The sequence below is a fragment of the Phascolarctos cinereus genome, unplaced genomic scaffold, assembly GCF_003287225.1.
Source record: "Phascolarctos cinereus isolate Bilbo 61053 unplaced genomic scaffold, phaCin_HiC Scaffold_4;HRSCAF=312, whole genome shotgun sequence".
NCBI classification, from domain to species: Eukaryota; Metazoa; Chordata; class Mammalia; order Diprotodontia; family Phascolarctidae; genus Phascolarctos; species Phascolarctos cinereus.
This window is the reverse complement of record NW_027555847.1, coordinates 681,400,095-681,412,384: the sequence shown is the minus strand read 5'-3', so window position 1 is coordinate 681,412,384 and position 12,290 is coordinate 681,400,095. Positions and strand designations below refer to the sequence as shown.

At 41.3% G+C, this 12,290-nt stretch overlaps 3 protein-coding genes across 3 annotated transcripts in view; 1 reads left to right on the top strand and 2 right to left on the bottom strand.

The window, feature by feature from the left end:
- LOC110203896 (mucin-16-like) overlaps positions 1-12,290 on the bottom strand; it is a 162,953-nt gene that overhangs the window by 73,336 nt on the left and 77,327 nt on the right. The window lies entirely within an intron of this gene.
- Positions 1-12,290, top strand: part of LOC110204393 (mucin-16-like) — a 148,936-nt gene that overhangs the window by 117,215 nt on the left and 19,431 nt on the right. The window lies entirely within an intron of this gene.
- Positions 1-12,290, bottom strand: part of LOC110203897 (mucin-16-like) — a 31,188-nt gene that overhangs the window by 7,900 nt on the left and 10,998 nt on the right. The gene's annotated exons all lie outside the window — the stretch shown is intronic.

The window sequence follows — 12,290 nt, the reverse complement described above, 5'->3', positions numbered from 1 at the left end:
GAAAGAGCTCAAAAAGGATTTTGAGAAGCAAGTAAGATAAGTAGAGGAAAAACGGAGAGTGATGCTAAAGGAGACCCAAAAAAAATACTGATGAAATAAACACCTTAAAAATAGCCTAACCCAAATGGCAGGCGAGGTCCAAAACCCAATAAGGAGAAGAATGCCCTGAAAAGCAAAATTGCCAAATGGAAAAGGAAGTCCAAAAGCTTGCTGAGGAAAATACTTTCTTAAATATTAGAATGGAGCAATTGGAAGCTAGTGACAATTTGAGAAATCAAGGCACTGTAACACTAATCCAAAAGAATGAAAAAAATGGAAGAGAATGTGAAATATCTCATTAGAAAATCAACTGACCTGGGAAATAGATCCAGAGAGAACTTAAAAATTACTTGAGTATGTGAAAGCCATGAGAAAAAAAAGAGCCAAGACTTCATCTTTCAAGAAATTATCAAGAAAAACTGCCCTGACATTTTACAACCAGAGGGCAAAATAGAAATTGAAAGAATCCACCGATCACCTCATGAAAGAGATCCCCAATGGAAAACTCCTAGGAGTATTGTAGCCAAATTCCAGAGTTCCCAGGAGAAAATATTGCAGGCAGCCCGAAAGCAACAATTCAAGTATTGTGGAAATACAATCAGGATAATACAAGATTTAGCAGCTTCTACATTAAGGGACTGGAGGGCATGGAGTATGATATTCTGGAGGGCAAAGGAGATAGGACTACAACCAAGAATCACCTATTCAGCAAAACTGAGTAAAGTCCTTCAGGGTAAAAGTGGTCATTCAATGATATAGGGACTTTCAAGCATTCCTGAGGAAAAGACCAGAGCTGAATATAAAATTTGCCTTTCAAATACAAGACTTAAGTGAAACATGGAAGAGGTCAACAGGAAAGAGAAATCAGAAGAGACTTATAAGGTTGAACTGTTTACATTCCTGCATAGAAAAATGATATTTATAACTCATAAATCCTTTGTCAGTATAAGGGTAGTGGAGGGGAAAAATTATATGTGTGTATAGATAGATAGAGGGCACAGGGTGAGTTGAAGATGAAGGGGTGATATCTGGAAAAAATAATTAAGTGTGAGAGAGCATTATACTGGTAGAAGGAGAAAGGGAGTAGAATGGGGTAAATTATCTCACATGAAACAGACTAGAAAAGGCATTTACAATGGAGGGGAAATGGGGGAAGGTGAGAGGAATGAGTGAATCTTATTCTCATAGGATTTAGTTTAAGGAGGGAATAACATACATAATGGGGTATGGAAATCTATCTTACCTACAGGAAAATAAGGGGAGAAGGGGACAAGAGAGCAGGGTTTGATAGAGGGAGGGCAGGGAGGGGATAATCAAAAGTAAACACTTGTGAAGAGGGACAGGGTCAAAAGGAAGAATAGAACAAATGGGGGTGGGATAGGATGAAGGGAAATATACTTAGTTTTTCAGAACATGACAACTATGGAAAGGTTTTTCATGACTACACATCTGTAACCTGTATCAAGATGCTTGCCTTTTCAAATGAGGGTGGGTGGGTAGGGAGGAAGGGAGAAAATTTGTAAACTAAAGTTTTAAAAACACACATGTTAAAATAAAAAAAGAATTTAAAAAATTTAAAAAAAACAGTCCCTGTAATCTCTTTCTAACCCTTTAGCATCTCTTGACTGAGAACTCCTGAAGTTGCCACTGCTTCTATCACTACCACCTAGTCCCCCCACCACTGTTTCATCTAAATGGGCTCTGGCCAGCTTCCACCTCTATCTCACAGATCTCTCTTTTCAACCTCCTACATTGTCTTGACTGGAAGAATGTCTCACTCTGGCATTTTGTTGGCTCTGCCACTCTAGAGTTCAATCTGAGACATTGTTTTAAAGTTGTCTGGAAGGGAATGTTGGAAGAGCTCTGCTGAGTGCTTTCTCTACTCCACCATCTTGGAAGTCTCCAAGGATATAATCTTTAGCATCATTTGAAATATGTGCTGCCAGCTACATGTCTACTTCAGGCGTGGTGAGCCTATTTCCAGAAATGCATGATGATGAGTAATAGAAGGGTCTTGATACAGAGCACATACACAAACTCTGTGACTGTTTCCTGTTCATTTACAATATGGAGATGAAAAGCCTTCTAACTGTCTCCTGAGATGGACCCGAATGTGTGTACAAAAGTCCCAGACAGACAGTTTCTCTTCTCTTTGGCAGCATTTCAGTGAGAACAAAGAAATACTGTAAGCCTTCCGGTAGAAGAACCTCTCCCCAACCTGGTCTCCAGGAAGCCATGAACACATGCATTTTTGTCTTCTCTCTCTGCTGTGTTTTTTTCTGGTCTTAGATGAATGCATATCATAGTTAGAACAGGGTTATAACCTTGTGAGCTAGGGTTAGGGTGGCACAGCAGCCAAGATAAGGTCATTCCATCTCTAATACTCATCTAGGATGAGGGAAGACTAAATACAACAGAGACAGAAACAGTGACACCACACTTTCATGGCCATGTGGTAGATGGAGTAGGAGATAATTGGTAGCAGTAGCAGGCTGCTGTAGCTCCTGCTACTGTCTTTCTCCCTGTTTGGAGGTTTAAAGCATTTCTTTTTTCTCTATCAAATGCCACCATGAAGAGAGAGAAAGGTCAAGTTCTTCTGCTGGTGGCTTTTATATATAGCCTCAGATCTGGCTGAGCAGCCAATTAAAAAAACCACACAATTTTTAAAAAACTATGCAACAAGCAGAGAGGAAACAGTTCCAGAACACCTGTGCATGCTCTGAATCAGGACAGGGCCTCTCTGTTACCATCAACATGCATTTTCAGAACCAGGCTCTGTCACATTGACCAGTCTTCTATTATACTCAAGGGGAAATAATGCTATCACTAGTACCCACCACACATATCTGTTGTGAGGGTTGAATGAGATAAGGTATAGAATGCCCTTTGGAAGCCTGACAGGGCCAAACAAATATCTGTTGTTATTAGGGAATGTGTGATGATGGTATTGTTATTTCTAGAAGCATCTGACAAGAGGTGAACTTTGGTAAATCCTGCCTGCTGGATTCCAGGTCTCTGAGGACATACCAACTGTTCTGTGAGAGCCTAGAGTGAAGGTTTGAGCGGCTGCTGGGAGGCGTTTTAACAAGCCCCGGAAGCTGCTGTTCTCCCTGGAGCAGCAGTTTCTTCAAATCATATTAACTATTCCTAATTGAGAAAAGTTACACTTTACTACCTCCCTTTGGGGAAAAACCTTCCTCTTTCCTGCATTCAAGATCCTGTCAGTCCCACCTAGAAAGTTTATAAAGCCCCAAAGACCAGCTCAGGCCTCCTTAACAGGCTGAGAAATGTAAGAAAATGTCCTGTGAGTAAACAAGATTTCCCAGGACCCTCTCTGGGAGCCCCTACCCCTACCCAACTTCCCAAGCTCAGCCCCTGCCTCTGTGACTGGTGCAGAGCTCAGGTCTCTGACCCTACCCTGACTGTTCAGAAATCATCATTTTAACATATACATACACATATATCTTTTAAAAATACTATAAGAATAATCTTATAGTAGAAATAGCCAAATTAAAATCTAACATGTCTCATTGCAGGTATACCTGTAATACCTGTGCATCAACACTTATGTGACCCTAGACAAGTCCCTTAACTACTGTCTGCCTCAGATTTCTCATCTGCAGAATGGGGATAATTTTAGTACCTACCTCCCAGGTTGTTGTGAGCTTAGAAATGAGATATTTGTCGAGGACTTGTGCAAACCTTAAAGTGCTATGTAAATGTTAGCTGACATTATGATGATGATGATGTTGCCATGAAGTATATATCTGTCTGTTAATAGAGAACATCTTAAATTCAACATGTCTCAAATTGAGCTCATTATCTTTTCCCCTAAACTATCCTCCCCATCTAACTTCTCTATGATTGGAGAAGGCAAACACCACCCTCCCAGGCCCTCAGGCTCCAGCCTAGGAGTTAAGCTGTTGCCAAAACCTGTTGTTTCTCCTTTGCAGTGTCTCTTGAATATGCCCTTCTCTCCTCTGACTGCCATCACTCTGGTTCTAGGACCTTTTCATCTCATGCCTGAATCCTTGCAATCTGCCTTCCCAGAGCCTCTCCTCACTCCTATCCATTCAGCCACTAAAGTGATTTTCCTAAAGTGCAGGTCTGATCATGTCACCTCCCTACTCAGTAAGCTCCAGGGCTCCCTGTGCCTTCAGGAGCAAATAGAAAATCTCTTTTTTGTCCAAAGCCCGTTGTGATCTAGGCGCCTTCTACCTTTCCAGTCTTTTTAACTTGTTCTATTCAATCCAACTATGCTGCCCTCTTGGCTGTCCATGAATAAGATGCTCCATCTCTCAGCTCCAGGTATCTCCTCTCACTACCCTCACACTTCTCCCCACTCCACTCTACCTACTGACCTCTCCTGCTTCCTTTAAGTCCCAGCTAAAATCCCACCTTCTACTGTATGCTATTCCCAACCTCTCTCAATTCTAGCGCCTTCCCCTCTGAAGGAGAATCATTCTGTCTCTTTATGGACTTGGATGTTGGTGGAGGTGGGAAGATTTTCTTTTGGGTGAGGCAAGCCTGCCATATGGTCTATGTATTCTTACCCTGAGTGCTGGCACGTAGTTGAAGGATTTTCACCTTTTCTAAAAAGCTGTATTCTTATTTCCCTAGGGGAGATCCTGAATGGGGGAGGTGGAGAAAGTAAAATCCTGATGTGGCTTCATGTTGTGTCATGGTGGCACTGTCTCAAAGAATTCAGAGTCACATCACCTCTAATCCAAGTATAGGCATTTAGTGAGGTTTGAAGGCCCTCAGAAGAGGCCTGAGTTGCAAGAGGAGCCAGCAACTTAGTAAGACAACACAAGCAAATGTATACTGTAATGATGCTGATTATACAACAGAAATTATGAATATTGAAAAGGCAGGAGGGATTTGTGAAGGGATTAGGTAATGGGGAGGGGATCCCTTCTATGATTGGGTGGTCAGATATCCTGGTTGTGCTGTCCTCTGATTGGCCAGGTGTTGTGGTCCTGTCTGGTCAAGAAGGATAGTTAAGTATTGTGGTCCTGTCTTGGGCCAAATGGACAATGTGATTGGTGCAAGCACACACCTGTTCAAATATGTGAATTGAATCTGGTGGCAGTGGCTAGCTGTGGCTGTATTGAGTGTGGAGGCCTGTGGTGTGGTGAAAGCCAGATCATGTGGTTAAATCAGGACATGCCTGAAGTTCAGTGGGGCCCATAAGGACGTTAGAATATTGGGGCTGGGGGCAGCTTTATTAGGATTCCATCACTGATGTTCTTGGGGGAAACCTTCTGGATGAGGGTGGGGGTGAGGGTGGTAATATGATATATGAGTGATATGTGAGAGACTGCCAAGATGGAATCTAGTTTGCAAGATGTAGTTATGGTCATGGCACTGTAAGTTCAGGAGAGCAGTGCCAAAAAAGTGCTAGTGTTTAAAATGTAGGAAAGGGAAGGCAATTGTGATTTGTGGACTTCTCAGTCGGGGAAGGGAAGAATTTATAAAGCACCTACTATGTGCCAGGCACTGTGGTAAGCGCCTTCTAAATATTATCTCGTATCCTCACAACAGCCCTGGGAGGTAGGTGCCATCAATCTCCCCATTTTGCAGTTGAGGAAACTGAGGCAAACAGAAGTTAAGTGACTTGCTCAGGGTCACACTGCTAGTAAGTATCTGAGGCTGGATTTGAACTCAGGTCTTCTAGCTGCCTCTTATACTTCTCAAAGTAATGTAAAACATTGTTCTTGACCTTGAGGGCAATCTAAGTCACAGTGTCAGATATAGCCACAAAGACTCAAAGCCAGAGTCAGACAATCCCAGAGACCAGTCAGGTATTCACCTCACGGGAAACCTGGAGGGCACTTTGTACTTCTCCAAGGCCAGAGGAGAGTAATGGCCAGCTCCACTTGTCAAACTCCAACTCTGTCCTGCCTTTAGAACCAGGGATTCTTTACCTGGGGTTCATGAGTGGAATATAGGGTATCTGCAAACTCGGATGGGAAAAAAATGGCATTTTTATTTTCACTAACCTCTAAAAGAAATGCAGCTTTTCCTTCAGTTACTTAAACCACGATTCTGAGAAGGTGTCCATAGGCTCCTCCAGAATGCCAAAGCAAATAGCAGCTTCAGTCTGTTAGCTTGGCCCTCTGGGGACTTGTGACTTGGGAAGAAAACTTTCTCAAGTTTTAGATTCATCATCTGTAAAACAGGTGTGAAAAAGCCTTGCCTATAAAGGGGTGGTTGGAGAATCAGATGAAACGACGTATGTAAAGTGCTTTGTAAAATGTAAAACGAATTATTATTGTCATAAGCTCCTAGATTTAGAACTGAAAATCCTCATTTTCCTCCTAATTTTTAAATTAAGGACTTAAAAATTAGGGACTCATTTCTTTTTTGCCTTTCTGTTTTCAGGATCTAGCACAGTGCCTTTTTCCACCTCCTCTTCCTCCTCCTCGTTTGCCCCATAGAAGAGATAGTACTAAATGTCCTGGAATCAGAGGGACAGAAAAATCTACTGAGCCAGAACAATAGCTTAAAGAAATGGGTGTCATGGAAAGTCTCAATGGCAGGAGGGATTCCTTCTGCTGGGATTTTTCCATGGTCCCTTCCAGTTCTAACATTCTGTGATTTCCAAACCAAGCATTCTCCCTTCCACCTCTGTGACTATCTCTGGAATACATTCCCTCCTCTTCTCTACTTCTTAAATATTAATTTTCTTCAGGAATTAGCTTAAGCTGTGCCTCCTACAAGGAAGCCTTTCCTGACCCCTCCCCAGTTATTATTATTTTCTCCTCCCCCCCACCAATTAATTTGTACTTATTTAACCATGTATAGGTTCTATTCCATCAGTAGACTATATAAATTTTGTTTTGATTTGTTTTGACTAGGCAATGGAGTTAAAGTGACTTTCCCAGGGTCACACAGCTAGTAAGTGTTATGTCTCTGAGGCCAGATTTGAACTCAGGTGCTCCTGAATCCAGGGCTGGTGCTGTATCCACTGCACACCTAGCTGCCCCTGACTATATAATTATTGAAGGTAAGGGCTATTTTGTTTTTACATCTTTCTACCCTCAAGATCTAGCACAATGCTATACATAAATGTCTATGTGTATGCGTATTCATATATGTATACATATATGTGTATATATGTGTGTATATGTATGTATGTGTATAGTGCTTAATAAATGCTTATATATTAAATTAAACTGTGATGTTGACAGGAGGGTGACATACAGTTACATACTTTGATCCACTGTGTGAAGTCTCAAGTAAATTTAGAGTGATGGGATCTTGGGTCTACATCCTTGTCCTATGTGTGTGACCTCAGATGATTCATTGCAATTCTTTGGGCTTCAGTTTCTTTTAAAATGAAGGAGTTGGATTAGATGACCTCTGAGTTCACTTTCACTTCTAAATCTCTGGCCACTTGATGTTACAAAAGAGCATTTGTACATGCACACTCTTTGACCCAGCAATATCACTACTAGGTCTGTATCCCAAAAGAGGTAACAAACAACAAGGAAAAGGGCCTATGTGTACAGAAAATATTTATAGCAGCTCTTTTCTGGTGGCAAAGACTTGGAAATTGAGGGATGCTCATCAGATGGGGAATAGCTGAACAAGTGGTATATGATTGTGATGGAATACTATTGTCCTATAAGAAATGATGAGCAGGATGCTCTCAGAAAAACCTGTAAAGACTTACATGAACTGATGCAAAGCAAAATGAGTAGAACCAGGTGAACATTGTATACAGTAACAGTAATATTGTGTGACAATCAGTTGTGAATGACTTAGCTATTCTCAGCAATACCATGATCCAAGACCACTCTGAAGGATTTATGATGAAAAAATGCTATCCATCTCCAGAGAAAGAAATGATAGAGTCTGAATACAGATCAAAACATAATTTTTTTAACTTCTTCTATTTTCTTGGGTTGTTTTGGTCTACATTTTCTTTTACAACATCACTAATATGGAAATATGTTTTGTATGACTATACATATATAATGACTATACATATATAACCTATATCAAATTGCTTGCCTTCTCAATGAGGAAGGACGGAAGAGGGGGAGAGAATTTGGACTCAAAATTTTAAAAAGGAATTTAAAAATTGTTTTTATATGTAATTGGGAAAATAAAATACTAAATAAATCATTTTTTTTAATGGGCATTTATAACAAGGCTTTGGAAAAGGAATGGCATTTGTCCATATGGGCCATGCATCTCAGCTTGGAATTTGGGAAACATGGCCACTCTAAGCCAATAGATGAGGGGTTTTTGTGGTAAAGATGCCTTTTGCCAAATATGTGGGTAGTCAGACTCATAGTTATTTTGGGGGACATGCTTATTCCTGCCTTGCTGATAAGAAGTCTGTCTAAACTTGGCCACTGTGAGTGAAGAAGCAACTAGGTGGCACCACAGTGCAAAAGTGCTAGGCCTGGGGTCAGGAAGACTCATCTTTCAGTTCAAATCCAGCCTCAGAAACTTCCTAGCTGTGTGGCCCTGGGCAAGTCACTTAACCCTGTTTGCCTCAGTTTCCTCATCTGTAAAATGAGCTGGAGCCAAGGAAATGGCAAATAGGGTCATGAAAAGTCAGACACAACTGATAAAAGACTGAACAACAATAAATGAGTGAGAGAAGCCTCATCCCCCAACAAAAAACAGTGGTCCTAGACAGGTCCTCCAGATATTATCTGTATGGCACAATTTTGAGGGGGACTCAAAATCAAACTGAGACCCACAAATTAAATGTTCTCTACAAGTCTCAAATGTGACCTGCAGTCTGGTAGTGGTACAGAAAATGAGCTCTGGGTTTCCATGGACTGAGTTCAATTTTGAGGGCTTCTCACACAACAGCTTCTATGGGGGCAGGGGGCTTTTGCTGTTACCCAGGGCTCCTCACAGAACATTAGAATTTGGCTTGTTATGCCACCACCTAGTGGTTTTTCTTTTTTTATTTTTATCCCCAGAAACATAGGGATTTGAGTCATCATAACCTCCGCCCAAAAGAAAAAGGGCTTTCCACTGCAATGTAAACATTCGGGCTAAGATGATGTTGAATATAGGACAGGATTTTTTTAAATTACAAAAAAATTGCAAGGAAATCATATTGAAGTCTATAAACACTCAAGACACCTTCATTCTCCCTTCATTAGATTTCTCCCCTCTCTAGAAACCCATACAACCCCCCAGACTTATAAGGATACTCTGGGTGGCCACTATACCCCATAACAAGGGGACAGGTTTCCGTTTAGCCAAAGCATCAAGTAATTTTCCCCTGGGGACTCCTGTTACCTCTGGGTGTTCCTATGCAATTCTTCAGACTTATAATACCATCCTGGATGGGGCCCTTTCACAAAGGGGGAAGCACCCAGGGTTTCTGGAGTCACACAATCCATATTTTTGGTGGCTTCTTCTTTCACCAGGGATCTGTATACTCATTCAGACTTTTAATCTTGCTCTGCTTTGCTTCCTACACATACAGTTCACGCAGACTTATAATACACCCTGAGGAGTAACTCTCTTCACAACCACCATGAGCAAGGCTTTAGAAAAATTGTGATCTGTAACCCATTATCTCTGCAGAAAAGTGGCTCTGAGCTTAAGCAGACCAATCTTGGGTGTTGCTCATACAATCTATCTGACCTGTGCAGTGATGAATCATGACTCCCTACTAATTCAGTGACTATGGTGGCCATCTGGTAACCTGACATGAACAACAGAGAGGTCTCTTGTCATCTCAAGGCATGCAACTAGGATGTGACATATAGCTTCCCAAGACTTGTCAGACCTAATGACTACTGCCTGCCTGCCTACCTTTGACAGTTCAGGTGGGAGCCAATGGTCCTACCAGGAGGAATTCATGATGGGGGGAACATCTGAATGACCTTCCTTGTTGTGGGGAAAACACACTATGACCTCCAAGGCACTGTATGAATGGTTTATTGTTGTTGTCTTTGTTGTTATGATATTGAGGGGATCTTGGGAGGATCAGATGAAAAATTGTTAGCATAGCCAGAAAGTGTTGGAGGAATGTAGTAAAGTAAAAAGAATTATGGGTTTGTAGTCAGAGGACCTGAGTTCAAATTCTGGTTCTTCCATTAATGTCAACCTATGAGACTTTGAATAGATCTGTGGGCCTCTCTCTCCTCATTTGTAAAATGTGAGATGACCTCTGAAGTCCTTTCCAGCCCCTATAGTCTCTATCCATGTTTTGTTTCCATACTAAACTATATGGACAGACTGAAGACTTTGTACCTTACCAAGCACAGGTGACAGGACCCTGCTCACACTGGCACCTAATTAATATTTACCAAATGAATGGATAAAAGGATTAACAAAATGTCCACTATTGTTATAATCATTTTTACTGCTGGTTCTAGGAAGGGAGAAAGCAGGGAGATCTTGCTCTTCCTTCTGAGTTTTACAGCCATGTTCTTCCAAGTGTAAGGTGGCTTCTGAGAGAGCAAAGACAGTCTTAGCTTCCATTTCTGGGAACTACAGTCAGGATTACACAGGACTTTGCAGCCTCTACATTAAAAGACCATGGGGCATGGAACATGATATTCTGTAAGGCAGAGGAGCTTGGATCGCAGCCAAGGATCAACTACCCTGCAAAAATGAGCATGATCTTTCAGGGAGCAGATGGATATTCAATGAAATAGGGACTTCCAAACCTTCCCCTATCAAACTCTGAAGACCCAGAAAATATCACCCAGAAAAAACCCTGCAACAGCTATACCAGAAGAAAGATGGGGAGCAGCAGTGCAGTAGCCTGAGTAGCTTGAGGGATTAACAGGAAAGGCCCCTCTTACCCTGGGGGAAGGGGAGCAGTACAGAAAGGGAGGCACCCTTAGCCAGCTAGCAGAAAGCCACACTTTAGCACACCAGGAAGAGATCCTGATGCCTCAGCATTCTACAGCAAATGGGTCTCCCAGTGCCTCAACAAAAATAAGGGAAGCAGCATTACAAAGGGCACCAGGTGGATAAGCACCCTGCAGCATTCATCTGAAAGCAGCTGAAGAAAGCAACCTAGAGTCGCCCTAAAGTTCAGCCTTGCTGATTCCAGCCTAATACAGGTAAGCTGCCAGAACCTACAGCCTCCAATTGCCAACATAAGAGGCCCAGCACACAAAGCCAGTGACCAAGACCTAGGCTCCCAACACAAGAAGCTTGGGTCAGTGCCCTCTGTCCCCAGCAGGAGAGCTCAATCTCTTTAAAGGCCAGGGAATAAAGAAACACCATGAGTAAAAAGAAACATACCATAGATTCATATTATGAGAAGAGTGAAGATCAAGACAGAAATTCTGAAGAGGACAACATTGTCAACAAACCCACATCTGCAACAACAAAAGGGAATATGAACTGGTCTGAAGCCCAAAAAGCCTTCTTAGAAGAGCTCAAGAAGGATTTTAAAAGTCAAATGAGAGAGGTAGAAGAGTCCTTCAAAAATACAATTGGCCAATTGGAAAAAAATACACTGAAGAAAACAAGTCCCTAAAAAACACAATTGGCCAATGAAAAAAAAAATAACACTGAAGAAAACAAGTCCCTAAAACAAATTGGCCAATTGAAGAAGGAAGTACAAAAACTAACAGAAGAAAACAATCTGTTAAAAACTAGAATTGGACAAATGGAAACTAATGTCTCTATGAGAGAGCAAGAATCAGTCAAACAGAAACAAAAAATGAAAAAAAGATGAAAATGTAAAATACCTCATGTAAAACAACGACCTGGAAAATCGATCAGGAGAGACAATTTAAAAATTATTGGACTACCTGAAAATCATGATGAAAAAAGAGCCTGGACAGTATCTTTCAGGAAATCATAAAGGAAAACTGCCCTGAAGTCCTAGAACCAGAAGGGAAAATAACCATAGCACTGAAAGAGATCCCAAATTGACAAACGCCAAGGAATATAATAGCAAAATTCCAAAATTACCAGATGAAAGAGAAGGTGCTGCAAGCAGCCAGAAAGAAAAATTTAAATATCATGGAACCACAGTCAGGATTACACAGGACCTTGCAGCTTCTACATTAAAAGACCAGGGCATGGAACATGATATTCCTATAAGGCAAAGGAGCTTGGAATGCAGCCAAGGATCAATTACCCAGCAAAAATGAGCATCATTTTTCAAGGGAGGAGATGGATATTCAATGAAATAGGAGACTTCCAAACTTTCCTGATAAAAAGACCAGAGCTCAACAAAAAATTTGATCTTCAAGTACAGGACTCAAGAAACTTAAAAAGGTAAATGGGACAGAAAGATACAA